General features: G+C 49.0%; 1 protein-coding gene across 1 annotated transcript in view; it reads right to left on the bottom strand.

Moving 5' to 3' along the window:
- Nucleotides 1-14,117: 14,117 nt before the first annotated feature.
- The window catches only part of LOC140711234 (presequence protease, mitochondrial-like), a 55,218-nt gene continuing 50,633 nt past the window's right edge, over nucleotides 14,118-18,702 (bottom strand). Inside the window, exon 6 of the mRNA XM_073014160.1 lies at nucleotides 14,118-14,189. The gene's annotated coding sequence lies outside the window, so the exon portion shown is untranslated. The remainder of the gene's footprint in view (nucleotides 14,190-18,702) is intronic.

Genomic DNA, 18,702 nt, shown 5'->3' on the forward strand with positions numbered 1-18,702 from the left:
CTGGTGTCGAGAAGGCTGGGGTCCTTAACCATCTGGAGGGATGTACCGTGTCAGACTCACTGTGGTCGACGGGCTGTAGGCCAGGTTTCGTGAGGTCACGTGTCGGCTTGTAGGACTTTCTCTGGCAGAGGTGCGAGTGACTTCTGTTCACTGTGAGAGGCTCATCTCAGGGGCTTCATGGCCTGGGGGATGGCAGCCTGTTTGAACTGATCGAGCAATCTCACGCTACCCTTATTTTCTGAAACACCCGTGAGTGACTTTTTCACACGTTCTTTGAAGCGGCGTCATGCCCGTGCTCCTTGGTAATGAGCGAATGCTTTTGTTGACCCCTCATCCCCTTTCTTTGGGGTGTGTTCCGGACTCGGTTCTCACGCGTTCTGCTTCTACGGGAGTCTCTGAAGCTGCTGAGTGTAGAAAGCACTGAGGAGGCTGTGCTCCCACCCCCGTGAGCCTTCCAGGCATCGTCCTCTCCCCTCAGCGAGGCGACGTCCATGGCACACCGAGGAGGCTGTGCTCCTGTCCCCCGTAAGCCTTCCAGGCGTCCTCCTCTCCCCTCCAGGGGGACAGGAGGAACCTTTCAAACCCTTCTTAAACTTGTTTCCATGTCTTTGTTTTAACAGATTTCTTTGCATCTTCTCCCTTATCCAGAAGTGAGGGTGTGAACGCTGAGTTATTCCCAGGAGTCAAGAAACCACTGGGAAAGATGTGGCAGTTCCATTTCATCCAGTCTGTGCAGGTGTCCACAACCCCCTTCAGTGGTTGCGTGTGAGTTTATGTGACTTGGGGTTTTTATTTTTTTATTTATTTTTTTATTTTTGAAGAAAGAAAATCTTGTTGCTGGGGACTTCAGAGGGTGTGCTGGGATTGTGTGGGGCGGACATCGGGGGCTTCAGTGTGTGGCCTCCTTGAAAAGACGTTCAAATTCAGGCTGAGCGTCCCTACTCCAAAATGCTCTGAAACCTGAAACATTCCGAGCTCTCCCTCATATGACACTCGCAGGAAATGCGAGTGTGTTTTTAAAACAGATTTGGATGAGTTTCTTTCTGTACAACACACCTGGACAGACGGAGGCTGGTTCTCCACAATGGCACCAGAGACTTTTGGGACAGACCCTCAGGGCACAGCACCAGCTCCCTGGGAGAAAACGGTGCCTGTGGGATGGAGGAAAGAAGAGGCAAACCGTGCTGAGGTGTGAACGGCAGTTTGCTCTTAGACATAACACACACGCCTTCCGGAAGTTTCCACGAAGCACCGTTAAAGCCACCAGTGTGGACGGGTCCTGAGATCAGGAGACCCAGAACAGACTTGTATTTGAAACCCTTCATGTGCTGCAATCTCTTTGAAGAGGACCACAAGTTGTCTGTTAATTATGTTGTAAAATTAATTTTTTATTAAGTGCCATGACGTTTTTGTGTGGGGGGTGTAGGGCTGGTGTGTGACAGTAAAACAGATGCAGTGACACAGCTGGTAGGTGTTGGTTCTGGGCCCCAGTTGGGCAGTTGTATGAAAACAAACAAAAAATTCTCGACAGTGGTATGAACCGAAACACCTGGATTTCGTGTTTTCATGTAATTAACATGAAGGCACACATTTGTATGTTAAACCCACATTTTTCTACATGTAGTAAAATTCACACCTTTAAGTATTTAGCATAGAAACAGCTGTGCAGCATCTTCTCCCTGCCCACAGCCACCCGGATGTTCTGAGTGGAAACTGCGCTGCCGTGGGCTTTGTGAGTGGTGAGCCGTACACAGATATGCACTGTTTGCTGTGTCCGCTGACGCGAGCCCTGGTCAGTTCTGTTTCAGGTGGATGCTTTCGTTTGTACTTCGCTTCTCTTGTTATGTTTGTAAGTTCAGTAAACTTGGGACCAATGGTGAGAGTAGGCGTAGAGGAGTGTGGTGTCATCAATTAAGGAAAATCCACGCTCGCCAGGCGTTGCAGAAGGAGGAGGCGTGCAGGGTTCCACTGCCTGCATGAGCCATGACTGCTGAGGGCCTCTGGGCAGCAGCTTATCTGGGCTACTTCGAAATGCAGATTCCTGGGCACAGACCTGAGAGGCCCTGGAGTGACCACCCTCCAGGGATTCCACCCAAACTTGGCCATCTTGTCTCTTGGCAAGTCACCCGTGCCCGGCTGTCTCATTGACATGCCTGGCCATCACAGAGTTAGCTTAGTCATCTGCACAGTTGGTGTGGGTGTGCTGATGGGTGTACCGGGCTGACCCGTCTTCCTTTCTCCCCCTATGAAGTGTTTGAAAGTCTGTTATCCTACCCTGTCCTCTCCCTGTCCTCAGTGGGTAAAAACAGGAGGTTCATTTTCACTTGGAGATGAGGAAAATTCTGAAGTCTCGTAAAGCAGCCAGGACCATCTTCAGAATCATCTTTGTTCCAATCAGCTCTGATATTTTCAGTTGGAAAGACTTTTCCTCAAACACTTTGCATTCGTTCTGTATGAGAAGTGCTGTAGACTTTCCTGTTGGCTTAGTAATTAGTATCTGTTCTGTTGTCCATCACAACTGTATATATTTTCATTCTGAGACATGTTGAGTCAGCCTTTGCAGTCCAGAGGGATTTCATGTGTGTTCATAGAAGCTTCCATCAGAAACCACATTCCAAATACCTGTGGACATAGAACCTGCTTGTGACTTTGGGAATTGGCAAAGTCAAATTCTATCTCGATTTGAGGCTTTAGGAGCTTTAGAAATTTTGAAATTAGAAAATGAAAATGTGACAAAATTAAGTGTATTTAAAAGAAAAGAGATGTTATGCTGCGGGTTTTAAGTGCTGTGATGCATTATTTGGTTACCTTTAAGGATGTCATGTTCCACCCAAGTTACAAATACAGGAAATAATTTAAATATAAGGTGACCCCTTCAGAACATCCTGGATTTGGTCTTGATCTTCTGCCCTTGAAAATGTGATTTGTGTTTTTTGAAAATATTGTTGTCCTAAACTGTGTGTCTAGACCATCTCATCTGAATTGCTTTGGAAACATCTGCAAGGGCATCTTTATATTCTTGGGTATAGAGTGATAGACACCATTATGCTTTAAAATAGTGAAAGTCCCGTAGAGCAGTTTTTCTTAAACTAATGAGCTATTGTTAGAAATCAAGGGGTGGGTGTAGCAAGTTACAGAATCTCTCAGTGAAAGTGATTATTTAAAATAGAAATTGAGAGAGTGCAATGCATTCTTAGTTTTTAAAGTAAAATGCCAATAGAGAACGTTTTGTTCGCAAGAATGTAAAATGTTACGTCTTTGTTTAGGATTTAAGGATAGTAATTTGTTTCTGAGATCTTTGTGACTGAGATTTGAAATATTAACTACGGTTTATCATCAGTGTTTTATACACATGCACGTATACATATATATGTAAGGTATGTAAAAGGAAAATAAGCATATATGTATTTACATTTATATACCCTTCTATAATGTGTATACTTCTAGTCACATATAGGTCTAAGTGACTATGACTTTATTTGATGACCCTGAGGGTAATTAAATAATTTTCCTGCTCTTAGCCTTGCTTTTGCATCTGAGCAGGGACCCTGCGAAGTGTGCCTACCGCGTTCCAGGCCTTACACAGCCTGTGCCAGGTTTTGGAAGCTGAAGTTTGTCTGCAGCCACTTCGGGAAGCAGGTGGTTGCCAGGATTGCCTAGAGCTCCAGGCTGTCTCCAGTCCCAGCCTCCCTGGGGTAGAAGCTGCCCCACCAGGGGCCTGGACAGGGACGTTAGGACCTGGAGCCAGGGACTGCTCCGGAAGGAGGGCTTCTGTCACTGCTGGGCATGAGAACCGAGGACAGGAGGTGGAACCAGCCTCAGGCCAGTGCACGGCCTCCCGGGAGTGCTTGCGGGAAGCCCTAGCCACCCTTTTGCGACCCCACAGTGAGCACCAAACTCAGTGAGATCCCCTTGGCCCACCCCTCAGGTTCCTAAAATGGTTAGAGTTTCCTGGGCTGTGAATTTTTAAGTCTAGGCTAAAAAGTGCTGGGACAGACTCACAGGGTTCTTTACGTAGAAACGACGGGTATGCTGGTGACTCAGAGCAGGCACTGCATCCTCACTCCAGGGTCCTTTGTGCCAGGTGGAAACGAGCGTGTGGGTCACACAGAGTCCCTGCATCCTCACTCCAGGCACTGCTCTTTGGTTTCTAATTAATAAGCCTTGATAATGAAAATGTGTTCTCCCCAGAGTAGAGTTTCCGGTTATGGAGGCTTACCTGTAAATGCCGTGCCAGGTCAAATATGCTGAGATCTGGGCCAGGTCCTGCTTCCTGACCATGGCCAAGGCGGGTACTTCATTTGGGAGGTGACCCAGAGGGACATCTGAGAGGCCTGCCTGTCCCTGAGGGATGAAGCCGCTGGCCTTCACACGCTGCTCCAGCCTCCATCAGTTCCTTCCTACCTGCAAACTGCCTGCTTTTATGTTGCCATCATTGGAGATGTGTTAGGGACTTCGTATGGAGCGACCCCCATAGGACGAGCAGATCGTGGAAAGGTGGGAACCAGGGCTGGGAGGGTGGTGACCACGGCCAAAATGAGAACCGTGTTGGGCTGGGAGGTCCATCTTCTGTCTAAAGTGTTTTTTAAAATAAAACTGTCTCAGGAGCATGAGAGGGCAGGCCACAGATGGGGAGAACGTATCTGTAAAAGACTCATCTGATAAAGGCTGTTATCCAAACCGCGCAAGGAACTCTCAAAATGCAACAAGAAAATGAACAACCTGATTAAAAATTGACCAAAGACCTGGACAGATATACCCCAACAAAGAAGATACACCGATGGCAAATCTACACGTGGAAAGATGGCCCGCGTCTTATGTCGTAGGGCGAGGCGCCACTGCGCACCCAGCAGCCTGGTCAATACTGGAACTCAGACACCATCTCGTGCTGGTGGGTGTGTGGGCATCAGGACCCTCACTCATCGCTGGGGAAAGTGGGGCAGCTGCGGCGGGAGGCAGCGTGGCAGTTTTCTGTGGAATTAAGCACTCTGACTGCAGAAGCAATCACGGTCCTGCACGTTTACTCAGAGGAGCTGAAAGTTTACTTCCGTGCAGAAATGTGCACACAGATGTTGACAACAGCTTTATTTATAATTGCCAAAACTAGAAAGGAACCAAGATGCGCTCCAGTAGGTGAATGGATAAACTGTGTTATGTCAAAACTGGGATATTATTCAGCACTAAAAAGAACTGGACCACTAAGCCATGAAAAGACACGGATCTTGAACGCATGTTGCTAAGTGAGCCTCCAATCTGGAAAGGCTGCCTGCTCTCTGAGTCCAACCACAGGACAGTGTGGAAAAGGCAAAGCTGTGGAGACAGTAAAATGGTCAGCAGCTGCCAGGGGTTGGGGAAGGGAGGGATGAATGGGAGGAGCATAGGGGGATGTGTAGGGTGGGGAAGCCACTCCGGGTGGGGCTTTCGTAGGGGATCCATGCCGTTCCACATCTCTGAAACCCACAGAGTGAGCAGCAGCAGGCCAAGCTCTCGTGTGAGCTGTGGACTCGGTGGTGGTGCTGTGTTGATGCGGGTCTGTCGGTCGTACAGACGTGCTGGTCCGGTAGGGGCAGGAGAATGATGGAAGCTTTGCCTGTGCTGGGGAAGGAGATATGTGAGGACTCTGTACTTTCCTCCTGATTTTGCTATGAATTGAAAACTGCTTTTAAAAACATCTCTTGAAAAGGCAAAGTGCTAGCCAGATAGCATCTGTGTGAAGGTGTGGCCTATGTTCTACTCTCAGGATTTCCCTGTTAGAATACACATATCTAAATTATTCAGAAGTTAAACCTTTGCATTAAGTAACTCACTACAAAGTTAATTACAGCATCAGCTTGAGCACTGCCAGGATAGCCAGGATCCTGTATATTGACCAGCTTCTCTAGGAGTCAGGCTTTGGGGGGCAGAGAGGAAGTGAGATCTGTAAGCCTGTGGCAGGGAGCCGGCAGGGATGTTTTTTTTTTTTCTTACATCAGTTTTCCTTATCACTGTGGCCTTCATAGACTTGGGGAGTCAGGAGTCCCCACTCTTGGGCACCTCAGAAACCAAAGGCTGCTCCTAATCCTCATGCTCCAGATGCCTCAGGGGGAGGTACCTGGGTTGTTGGGTGCAGTTCCCTTATTTGCTACTCAGTGGAATTGGCCCACAGCATTTCTGGTTGTTTTTAAGAGCTGATGCTTGAGCTGCTTAAAATCACATATGGATATTGATTTACCTGTAAAAGTTAAGAATGGAATTTGAGCTCAAAGATTTGTGAAAATGCTCAGTTTGTGTACTGATACATACATTACATTTGTGAAAACATCTAAAAGTCCAGGATTTATATTAAACACTTCTTGATTTTTGTAATATCTACCTGTCATATTTCCATTTGATTAATAGATGTCAGAGGGCTTAAATTTTGAGTGCCTGAATTCACTGAATTTAAAACTTCTTACATCAAATGTAATTGAACTGAATGTAGCCAACAGTGCATGCTTTTGTAAGTATTGATTAAAAAATATATAAAAACACATATGAACATGCAGATGGGGGCAACATCTTTGTTTTCTGAGAAGACAAATTTTTAAAAAGCTAAGGGGTCTTATAACTTTTTAGTTTCCAACTTATTTGCCGTAAAGTTGAAAGTTTGGCAGCAGCAGATTGACAGCAGCAGAAGAGGAGATCCTGCGCAAGCGCAGGCTCTGGGAGCAGCGGGGTGAGTGCCGGAAGGAGCTGGCTGGAGGCAGAGCAGGGAGGTGCTCAGGCAGGCCAGGATGGCCTCAGGGCACGCGGCTCAGCCAGTGAGAAAGGGCTCACATTTCCTGGAGAGCCCTTGTCTCTGCCCACGGAAAACCCAGACTCCTTCCAACTGGGATGTGCATCTTATATAAAAGTTGTTACTCCCAGAAAGGAAGCCAGTGGATATAGAATTTTTTTGTATGCAGAAATTACTTTACATTTGTTTCTAACTTTATCCTTTTCTTCCCTCGTCTTAGTGTCTAGTAACTTTCTGCAGGTAACACGCACATCTTAGGAGAGAGCTGTATTTCAGTTGCTGTTGGCTCTGATGTGACTTTGTGGTGTCTGAGGTTCTGCCCAGAGCGTGGCGCTCTCTGCTGAGTGTTGCCTGTTGAAGGCCCGTGTGGAAACTTTCCCTGTAAGCTCGTCGACCCCAGCAGTCTTGGTTCAGAAACCTTTGGACTCGCTGAGACTTCACACAGCCTTCTAAATTTTCTTTTCATTTTAGTGTTCCCCATTCATTCAGATGTTTTCCAGAATGTAAGTAAGCTGCTGAATGCAGGGTGGGGGGTGCCCTCCGTTGGCCCTGGGGAGAAGCATCGCTGTTTCTCCGGATGGAGCTTCCCGCCCGCCATGACGTGCTCCAAGATGGAGCGGGTTCTTTGGCAGAAGTAACCATCAAAGGCCCACCTCTCAGCGGCAGGGTGGCTGTGGGTATGCGACCTCACGGCCATGTCGGCCCCTTCCCGTCAATGGCACCAAGGAGAGGAGCAGGGGGAGGCCTGGGATATGTGCTTCCGAGACTGTGTCATCCGTTTGTAACTAGACATGCAGAGATAGTGTTGGAGATAAGCAGGACACAGTGTCTCTCCCTAATGAGCGCAGGCGTGCCCTTGAGAGGGTCAGGTTTCTGTGCGGTTGATCCAGACTCAGCCTGGCTGTGGCAGTGCAGGTGACTGCTGGGCTGTGGCAAGGCTGCACCCATTGTCCATCTGAAATGGCCCCATTCCCAGGCTCGCTGTGCCAGCTGGGTGCCCAGGCCTGACTTCCTGCCAGGACGGAGGCCCCATGTATGTGGGGGACGGGGGGAGGTGGGGGTCCTGCTTTATTGCCGTATCCAATACCACACAGGGTCAGCACTCAGGAAACATGTGCTATGTGGGTCAGCGATTGAGTTCAGAAACCTGGAAAACTCAGCAGTGCAGGCTTCGGGTATGACCCGTCCAGCCCTCGGGCTCTTTCTCTGAATTTCTTTCCATGACATCCTCCTCATCCCAAGGACCCCTGTCCCCGCGTGACTATTGGCAACTTCAGAGCTTCCTCTGCCTCCCCTCCCAGGCCCTGGTGTGGCTGGGGCAGCTAGTGGCTGTGCAGACCCCACAACCAGTAGATCGTAGGTGCCAACGGCTTGGTCCTGGGTTACCTGAGCCAAGGACTCCAGTGCACGGCTGGATCAAAAGGCCTTGGGTTGCAGAGAGGGTGGTTGGATATTGAAGGACAATCTGGAAAGGAGAAAGGGAAATGGGTGTGCTGGATGGGCAACTGGAGAAGTCTGCAGAGCCTGGGACCCGGTGCAGTTGCAGAGCTGGCATGGGGAACCTGGTGACACAGCCAGCGTGCAGGTGGGCAAAGTCAAAGGCTTCAGACCGACATGGAGGGGCTGGTCTAAAACGATCCTCCTTTTCCTTTAATCCTAGCGACTGCTGGCTTACTGGGTGGGGGAATGAGATCTGTGGTGGCGGCGAGGAGAGACAGGGATTTTAATTAAACCCCTCTTTCTGGGAGAGGGGAGTAGCCGTCTCCGTAGAACGGTGAAGCATTGTCATCTCAGGCAGCTCAGGCTGCTGTAACGAAACACCATTGACTGAGTGGCTTATGAACAACAGGAATTTCTCACAGTTCTAGAGGCTGGAAGGCGGGATCAGGGTGCCACACAGGTGGGTTCTGGTGCGGGCCACTTCCTGGTTCATGCACACCTTCTCTCTGACCCAGACACAGTGGGAGGGTGACGGATTTGCTGGGCTCCTTTCTGAGGCACAAACCCCATTCATGGGGCTCCAGCCTTGGGAACTCATCACCTCCCAAAGACCACCTGACAGCATCGCATTGAGGGTGAGGATTTCAACCTGTGTTTTGGGGGACAGGCAGGCAGTTCCTAACCATCACTCTCTTTGTGTATTTCTGACTCAACATTGAGTCTGCATTCGGCTCTCTGCGAGACAGAGCCTGTAAGCATGTCCACATCGGGGGCAAGGTAGCTGCCAGGGGTGCGAGAACAGGGTTTCAATGTCAGTCGGAGCTGCTTTCCTGGCACATGTACTCATAAGCTATCCTGGCAACATTTGCTCTTCACGAAGAGTCGATCAGGCAGTGGGGGCAGCGGGCGTTGTTGCCAGAAGCTTGGAACTGATGGGCAGCAGAGAAGGGGCAGAGGTCACGACCTTGGGGGTTCAGTGCCAGGTGTCTGCCCTGTGTAGGCCTCACACCTGTGACTGTGCAGGGACTGAGCAGACCGGGGCTTGCTGTCCAGTGTGGCTCTCATGCAGATGATTATCGGGGTGTGCTTTCTATATAATGTTCCCTCAACCCCATGCCCACCCCACCAGTTTCTGTGCCTAGCAGAAATCATGCTGCATCTCTTTGATAGGAAGCTCTGAGTTGTCTATCGAGGTGTAGGAATAGCACGATTTGGCTCAAGTCAAAATACTTTGCAGTGAAGATGCATGGAAGAGGATTCTAGGCTTCCATTTGACGTTTTAGACTGCCTGAGTGTTACAGGACTGTCTTGCTTGTTAAAAAGCACCAGATGGGAAAGGGTACTGGTTAATAAAGGAGACTTTTTACATTAGCACAGAGAGGGTGGCTTTTGAGACAAATTCAGTGTAACGTAGGTGTGTTTGTGAGCCGTCAAAGGGACCATCTCTCTGCTGGCGACACATGTTTTCTGGTATTGGTTTTGTTCTGAAAAAGGATGAGTGGCATTCGGTAGAGTCATTCCAAAATTCACCTGGAAGGCGTCCACATGGTACCTTGTTTTCTCCTGACATTCGGGCACCACGAGGAATTATTCTTGTCTTCAGCACAAGCAGGAGACTTTTCCTGAACACCTGCTCCTCTTTGGCATTGTGGGTGTGAAGGGCTCAGAGTGACCCTGTCTTCATGGAGCTTTCAGACACCACGGGGGACAGAGTGGCATGAGTGTCAGGCTCGGGTGGGACAGAGGCTTTCCCCAGAAAACAGCTGTGGATTCCAGAACGGCCCTCGACCCCTCCTCCCTCTGTTCCTCCACGTCATATTTGAATTAAGGCTGTTCTATCATAGCGGGGGTGTCATGTTAACTGGAAGTGTGCTTTTCTTCTGGGCAGCAAATAAATTAGTGGTATGTTTGCCAAGGACAGCGAGATTTGATTTGATGAATCCAGTGGGGAAAAGGAGAAGGGGCTTGGCTGGGTGGGGACTGGTTTGAGCACACACCATTCTTGGTGCCATCACTTTCTGCAGCTGAACCCTGCGTACGTGTCCCATTAATCTTGCTAGTCCAGTGTTACTGGGTCCTGGGAGTGGTGCCATCTTGGCTCACTGCAACCTCCGCTTCCTAGGTTCAAGCAGTTCTCTCTGCCTCAGCCTCCTGAGTAGCTGGGATTATAGGTGTGTGCCACCACGCTTGGTTAATTACAAAAATGTTTAATATAGGCAGGATTTTGCCATATTGGCCAGGCTGGTCTCGAACTCCTTACCTCAAGTGATCGGCCCACCTTGGCCTCCTAAAATTCTGAGATTGCAGGCTTGAGCCACTGCGCCCGGCCCGATCCTGACATCTTCTAAAGCTGCCTTCATGAACCAAAAGCCAGTCTATGTTTGAAAATCAGGCTTGAAGAGCCTAGGAGGAGAGGGATATACTTCAGCTAAGTAAGTAACTATGCATATGTTAAAAATATGGGCCAAAACCTACCCCAAATGTTAACTCTTCTGCTTTGTGTTTTGTATCCATTTATGGTTATTCTTTCAGTATTAAGATTTTTAAAGATTCTTTTGATAATTATGGATGAATTACTATTAAAACTGAGCTGCATTTGTAACACTTTAAAGAACTAATTGGATGACATTATTTTTCTCGGACGCATTTTGGATAGTTACATAATTAATGTTTATCTCTTTGCCAGAAATCTTTTTTTTTTTTCCCCAGAACAGAAACCTGAAAAGAAACATTCCTTTGCAGTAAGTGCTATTTCACTGTGTGACAATCAATTTTTGAATGTGAGAACACGATCGTGTATTTTTGGGATAATTCTTGCTTAATAGTGATAATGCTAAGTGTTGAAATTATGGAACAATTTGTTTCTTTGAAAATTACTATTCTCCTGCTCACCAGGTGGGAGCTGATGAGAACGTGGATGTAAAAATTAAATTATATTTAGCTTGTATAAAATAAGTTAAAAAAAAAAAACTTTTTTGTTTTGTGCTACTACTGAAGTTGCTTAGCTGTGGAAATGAGGTTATTGCAGGCACCTAGAATTGTATCTCCTTCACTTCCATGATGGGAAGAAATTCTCCAACAAGCACAGGAATCTGACTTTCTGATACTGAGACTCCTAGGCATGAAGTCCCATGGAAGGGGTGGTGATTACGTGAGTGTTGGCGTTGATGTGGGCACCCTCCAAGCCGGACGCGGGAGTAGGGATAGGTGAGCATTGGCATTGATGTGGGCGTCCTCCAAGCCGGACGCGGGAGTAGGGATAGGTGAGCGTTGGCGTTGATGTGGGCGTCCTCCAAGCCAAGAGCAGGGAAGGGCAGAAAGAACAGGCCCCTCAGGAGCCATGAGAAAATAAAGTGTTGGCAGCAGTGGTAAGGGTTGGTGTCAGGGGCCAGGAAGAGGTGGCGAAGGGGGCATGTGCCTCAAGGCAGCCCTGGAACCCACGGTCCCTGCGGTCCCTGCAGTGAGGTCTGGTCTGCAGGGGATGTGAACGGCCACACGGGGAGGCCCACAGACAGCCTGGACTTGGCTGCCTCAGAACTCTGGTGGACGTTGCAAATAGCCCCACAGGGTTGCAGTGCACATTCCTCGGACAGAAAGAAGATGCTTGGAACTGTTCCAGGCACGAAGCCAGTGCCCTGTGAATAGTGGCCGCTGCTGTCGTGACTGAGTGCCATCCAACTGGGGCCATTTGCTCTGCTCAGTTCACTTAATTGGGCCAGGAATGGGGTTGCCCTGCCTTCAACAACCTTGACGCATTGAACGAGGACTCAGTTGATAATATACTCTGTAAATACGCTCTCTCGGCTAGAGTGAGCAAAGCCCAGGGAGCGGGTGGTTCTTCAGTATTAGACAGGTGTTTGTGGCAGGGCCAGCTGTGCGGCTGCCAGAGCGAATGTGACCAGGAAGCCTCTCCCCCCGGAGGTGGCCAGCATTCCTGTTAAACGTGGCGTAGGCAGAAGGTGGGCGCTGCTGGGGAACTTGCTCATGTTCCTGTTTTCTGATTGGAAATTCAAGGTTTCTGCACATCCTACATCGAAGTTGTACATTGCTAAGACTGTAGACATTTCAACACTTGTGTTTTTTTTTCTGCTTTTCGGATCTATACAACCTGGCATTTGGCCGTGGCTTCCAGGACAGGCTGGATGCAGAGTGAAGTCCTCTCTGCACTGTCGATGTTTGCAGATGTCTTTTTGTATAAACTTTTTCTTGAGACTTTCAATTGCCATGCACATAACTCTACCAGTTACAATCGTGAGCTAACAGGGGTTTTTGGTTTTACTTGGATGAATGTTTAACATTTGTATGCTAGATTTGGGGGTGGAGGTCATTTATCTGCTTTTCATTTCCTCCTTGGTTATACTTAGTGACTTTCAGGTAAAGTGTGGAAGGCGTGGTACAGTGTGAATTGCAGGTCGCACTGTGGTGCAGTGGACGAGAGACGCGGGCTGCAGTGGTGTGCACAGTGCATGAGAGAAAAGAGACTTCCATCCTCAAGGGAAACACACAACAATTTAAAAAACTGATGATCTAGCTTACATGAGGTCCAACAAATTCAGTTTGCAAAGTTTAACTTCTAAGTTAATTTAGTAATTTTTCCCCTAAGTCATTAAGTTAGTAGCTTATGTTCAAATATATTTTTTTGTCTAAAGCAAGTCATAAATTCTAAAATGAATGACTAAAGATGTAATAATTTAGGCATACAGCACCTGAAGAGAAAATTGACAGTATGCTAAAATATTGGATACAGATGCTTAAAAAATATAATGTAGCATTCTTCCAATGCATGTGCTTTTAGCATGTAACTTGGTGAGTGGTTTTGAGCTATGTTTGTAGGAATGTGTATCTTTGAATACTTCAGGGCACCACTGCAGATGTGTGCGTGAGATGTGTAAATACTGAATGTTCTTCTCCCTTCCCTTAAATGAAAAGCATTAGCTCTCTTTTTTGTATTTTTATTTTATTTTTATTTTATTTTTATTTTTGGAAGTAGACTCTTGCTCTTGTTGCCCAGGCTGGCATGCAGTGGTGCAATCTCGGCCCACTGCAACTTCTGCTTCCAGGGTTGAAGTGATTCTCCTGTCTCAGCCTCCTGAGTAGCTAAGATTACAGGCACCCACTACCATGCCCGGCTAATTTTTGTGTTTTTATTAGAGATGGGGTTTTGCCATATTGGCCAGGTTGGTCTCAAACTCCTGACCTCAGCTGTGATCTGCCCACCTCGACCTCCCAAAATGCTGAGATTACAGGCGTGCACCACCGTGCCCAGCCAGTTCCCTTCTGTACTGATTTATACAGTTTTTGCTTTTTTTTTGAGAAGTGGTCTCACTCTGTCGCCCAAACTGGAGTGCAGTGACGCAAACCTTGGCTGACTACAGCCTTTACCTCCTGGGCTCAGGTGATCCTCCCATCTCAGCTTCCTGAGTAGCTGGGAATAGACACATGTCACCACGCCCAGCTAATCCTTTTTTTTTTTTTTTTTTTTTTTTTTTTTTTTTTTTTTTTTTTTTTTGTAATTTTAGTAGAGACAGGGTTTTGCCATGTTTTCCAGGCTGGTCTCAAACTCCTGGGCTCAAGCGATCTGCCTGCCTCGGCCTCCCAAACTGCTGACATTACAGGCGTGAGCACCACATCTGGCAGTTTTTTTTTTTTTTTTTTTGGTCCTTCCAGGATTAGAAGTCGATTTTCAGAAAACCCTTCACACTTGCAAACTTAATTTTCCATAATAATATGCCTCTAGGATAAAAACAAGACAGAAACAAAGAAGTATGTGTGGACTGCAGTTAAAAATTTTCAACACAACATAGCTTACGAGAGGTGACATTTACAAAGAGCAGGAGGGCCCGTTCAGTGCCTTCCAGGCATTGGCAATGGCGGTCTGTGGGCGACCCTAAAGTGTGCAGCGTCCTGAGATGTGATCGTGGTGCTCACGCTTTTACCGAGGGCCTCGCAGGAGTACCGGAGGCGGCTCTTCTGCAGGCGGCCAGCCAGGCGGCAGCTGCTGGAGAAGGAACAAACGGTAGAAGACAGACGTACACGATGTTATTGTGGCAGAGAGGTTAAAAGCAGGCTCACTTTGTTCTTCAAGTTTTAAATAACTAATAATGAAGTCCTTAAATATGTATTGCGTTTCTGGATTTTACAGCAGTTGTGGGTGTGTCTGTCTCTCTAGCTCCCGTTTGGGTGCTCCCTGTGAAGAGATCTCAGAGATGCCACCTTTCTTTGTTGAGGTGACAGTGTCTGGAGAGCTGTGAACCCCGCGGTGAGGGGCGGGTGACTGACCTGGGGGGAGGCTGGGTCAGCGTGGGGATCCACCCCCACTCCACCTTCCTGTAGGGAATCCAGTTGTAAGTCTTTATGATATGGGTAAAAGGAACCTGGAAGAGGTGTTATTTTTTAAGAAGTAAGTGCCATGCTCTTTTTTCCTCATTCTTCTCCGTGTTTAAGCAGCATTGAAGGATAAGGCACTACTAGCATGTTTGTTTGGAAACGATCTTGTTGGTTATTTTACATTGAATATGATACTAAGGTTGCCTGGTAACAGAAGTTTCCCTTAACAACATGGAACTCTGTTGAATCTATTGTCCCATTGGCTAAGCCTTCTGAAGTCAGTGCGGTGGCAGCTGAAGAGGCCGCTTCCCCTTGGAGGAAGCCCCTGGATTGGCAAGAGGCAAGGCCCTTGACTGAGGGAGTGAGGCCAGTTTGCAGGGACCCCACATGGCACCTGCGGCTCTCTCCTGCCCCCTGCTGGCTGGCCAAGCAGCTTCGCGACAGTGTGCTCAGTGTGAATGTTCACTGGGCAGGCCAAGGCTTTTGTTCCAGAAACACTGACTTCAGAAACGGCCGGCCGTGTGTGTGGAGCATGGCTTACGTGTGTCTTAAACCTCTTGAACAAAGCAAGTTGATGTTTCAAATGCAAGAAACATCATTTCCTCCCATTGCTTTCTTTCATTTATTTTAGCAGTGTGTTTCTTCTGTGTTAAGAATGAGCCAGATTTCCCCCTCACCCTTTTCTAGCTTGGCTTTATGTCAGTCACACTGGCCAGAACAGGGTAAATTTTTTAGCTTCTCTGCCTTAGGAAGAACCTGTCTTTATTGATTAAAAGTGAGAGGATATATCCAGTCCTTGGGGTCGTGTTTCTATCCCTGCTAGACTAGGGGAGTGGTGAGCACCATTTCTCTGGAGACTGCCTCTCCCGCCTGCGTTGAGTAGCGAGGCCGCAGGGTCAGCTGTGGGAGCCTGCAGGAAGGGGTTTGAGTGCCTGGTACGTACGAGCTCTGGGACAGAGGCGTGCCCACTGGGGGCCACTGCCTGGAACCACAGCCTTCCTGGTGAGACGAGAGGTTCTGAAGAGAGCCGAGATCATGCCCTCCTGGGCAGGCAGTTTCACCAATATGTGCTTTGGAAGGAGTGGATTCTGCCAGTCATGGGCGTGGTGCTGACACCCTCATGGTGGCCCCCTCCGGTCCCTGATAAGCTGACCCAGAGAGGGTCCTCATCTGCAAATGGGACAGTGGCCCCCTTGGCACATGGGGTTACATCAGTGACTTGGCCGCCTGGTGCCTCCTGGAGAGCAGCCGCTGGCCTTTACCTTAGATGTTCACGTCCAAACCAGCTCCAGAGTTTGCATGAAAACTCCCAGCCCTGTTGGAGACTCCTTAGTTCAGCTTGGCACAGAACCTCGGAAAACAGCAGTTCTGTTCCGGGTTCTTCCTTCAGAACTGAGTTCCAGTGCAGGGAAGGGAGCAGAGGGGCCGTGAGGTCAGCTGCAGCCTCCTGTGCCTCCCACTCGAGCTGAGGGCCATCTCTCTCCTGGGCTTCTCCCTGTCGTGTTCCCTGGTGCTCTACTGGCTTTGCAGAGGTTGGCAACGGCTCGTTCCATGGACTTCCTTGGGCCCCGCGCTTGACTCCTGTTCACTGAATGTCGTTAGGGTCCGGCCATCGCTGGCTTTGCTCTCCTTTAGCAGTTTCTAGATGTCCAGGCTTGAAACACTGCAGGCAGGCAGGGCCATGCCTGGGATCAGCCTTCTTCTTGTCAGTACTACTTTGACTAATTGCCTGAGGCACCGCCGGAGGGACTTGCTATTTTTAGAAGCTAATTCAGGTTTAAGACACCATCTAGGTAATGAGAGAGTTCAGGAAAGCTGTGTCTGAGCTCCAGTAAAGGCGGACTCTTCCGTCCCAGCTGTCACTGTGTTTACACTCAGAGGAGCACACGATCGGGGGCGTGGCTCAGGTGTCAGCGCTGCGCTGTTCCACGCACCCACAGCAGCAGCCTGGTGGGACTAGAACTCAGACACGCTCGGGCACAAATCAGCCTCTTGGGAGAGCTGCTTACCTGCAGAATTCTTTTGCCATTAAGTGGTTGATGTCATTCTTTGAATGAGTGACAGTAATTCCCCACCTCAGGGTGGGCTGCGGGGGAGATTCAGTTGGAAAAATAACCCATAAGGCTTTGTGGCTCTGGGGGTCCTGATGCCCCACCCACATTTTCCTTCCCATGCCCGGGATTCTCTAAGACAAAGGGTAAGTCTTAAAGCCTTACGACATCCTAAGTCTTAGATCGCAATTAGAGAGAGAACCCAGTACAGGTGGAACAGTGACACCCTCAGAATTCTGCACTGGCCCTTCAAGAAGGCAGTTGTGGGCTCTTTGGACCCTTGACGGGCTTCTGTCCTCTGTCCTTCCTAAGCACAAAGATGGGAATTCTTCCCATTGCCTGTTTCTCTCCCCATCTCGGCTTCTACACAATGCAAAGTGGCCCGCTAACTAGAGCCCGTGTTCACTTTTGAACACATCAACCAATTATTTTGGGAGGAAAAGAATCTGCCAAAGAAACGAAGTATAGGTTGGAATGGTTTAATGAAGCCTGTGTTTATTCAACAAAGTGTGTTTTAAAATTTCATCCGAAGATCTCAAGTGAAAATTTCCCAGTGGGTGTTAAACTTTGGTGCACAGACTCTCATGTGGCCCCCAGTCTCAAGTCCACACCCCCACTTCATGCTTTTACTCTTGGCTGAGTCCCATGGAGGCCGGTTAGGGAATCCTGCAGGATCAGCCCTTGACCAGGATGGCTGGCTGGCTGGAGAATACTGTGCTTATGTCATTCAGAGACAAGCATTTCTTGAGCGCCTGCTGTGGGTGCTTGGCCGGGTCCTGCTGATGGTGCAGTGGTGGAAGTCCAGCCCACAGTTCCTGCCCTCATGGAATTTGTAGCCTAGTGAGGACTGCAAGTCAAATAACCACGAGCTAACTGCAGGGAGAGACTCCAGGGTGATTTCTATGAAGAGAGGACATGGGGTGCCCCGAGAACCCCTGACAGACGAACTTTGCCATTAGAAACCAGGCGGCATTTTCGTGAGAAAATGACATTTCCCTCCTGGTCAGAGCTGAGGAAGGTGCCTGTGTGTGTTCCGTGGCTGCTGTGACCCTGACCACACACCTGGGGCTGGAAAATAATACTCACTGTCACACAGTTCTGGAAGGCAGGAGCCATGGACTGAGGCCAGTGTTTGCTCCAGGAGAGTCCCTCGTGGCCCATTCAGGTGCCCAGAGCTGCGGGCCTTGCCCGCCTTGTTCCCCGGTGCCGCCGCCTCCCATGTAGGTGTGCAGCATCCTGCTCCAGGGCCTCTACACCCCTCATCTGCTGATGCAAGTGGTGGCACTTAGGGCGCACCTGGATAGTCCTCAGGATTCCTTTATCACCGCATGAGGGAACGTTCTCAGGTTCCAGGCATTAGGACCGGGATTCTTTTGGGGGCTGCTCTCCCGCCCACCACTGTACCTGAATGCACACAGCAGCCAGCATATCCAGAGGCCCCAGGAGGACCTGAGGTTGCTGGATCTAGAGCGGGACCTGGTATCAGAAGCAGGCGGGGCCAGGGATTCCCGAGAAAGTCTTGACGTGTACTTGAAGTGAGCCAAAGGGTTTTGAATGACTGGATCAGATTTATGTTTTTTATAGATGGGTCTCCAGTCTGTGTGAACAGATTGGAGGGTGCCGGGATGGGAGCTGAGGCCCAGGCAGAGGTTTTGCAGAGTCCCAGGAGAGGGCGCTGCAGCCCGGACTCGTGTGTGGGTGGGAAGGTGGCCGATGCATTTCTCTGCTGCTTTTCTCCCCACTGAGCTTGGGTCCTCGTGGAGGGCGGATGGCAGACATTTCACTTGGGGACCTGATGCCTATGCATCCGAAAGACTCCCCAGGCACCTGGGTCTAAGAACCACCGTCTGCCTTTGAGTAGAGTTTCTATAAACGTAACATTCACTGATGAATGGAAGATGGCCACAGATCTAAAATCACAGGGAGCTTTAATGGAAGAAAATAGAAGATCACAGCTGTTCCCATGGACTAAGCTGGTAGGTGAGAGCCCCCTAACTTCTCAGCTCACACCTAACGGTGTCCGTGTCTGGTGAAAGCTGCTTCAGCAGGGACAGAGAGCAGCGTGGAGTGAGCTGGCTTGTGGGGTCGTCTTTTCAGTCTCCTCTTATGGGTCCTGGGAGAAGGGAGCGG

The sequence above is a fragment of the Chlorocebus sabaeus genome, unplaced genomic scaffold, assembly GCF_047675955.1.
Source record: "Chlorocebus sabaeus isolate Y175 unplaced genomic scaffold, mChlSab1.0.hap1 unalloc_scaffold_362, whole genome shotgun sequence".
Lineage (NCBI taxonomy): Eukaryota > Metazoa > Chordata > Mammalia > Primates > Cercopithecidae > Chlorocebus > Chlorocebus sabaeus.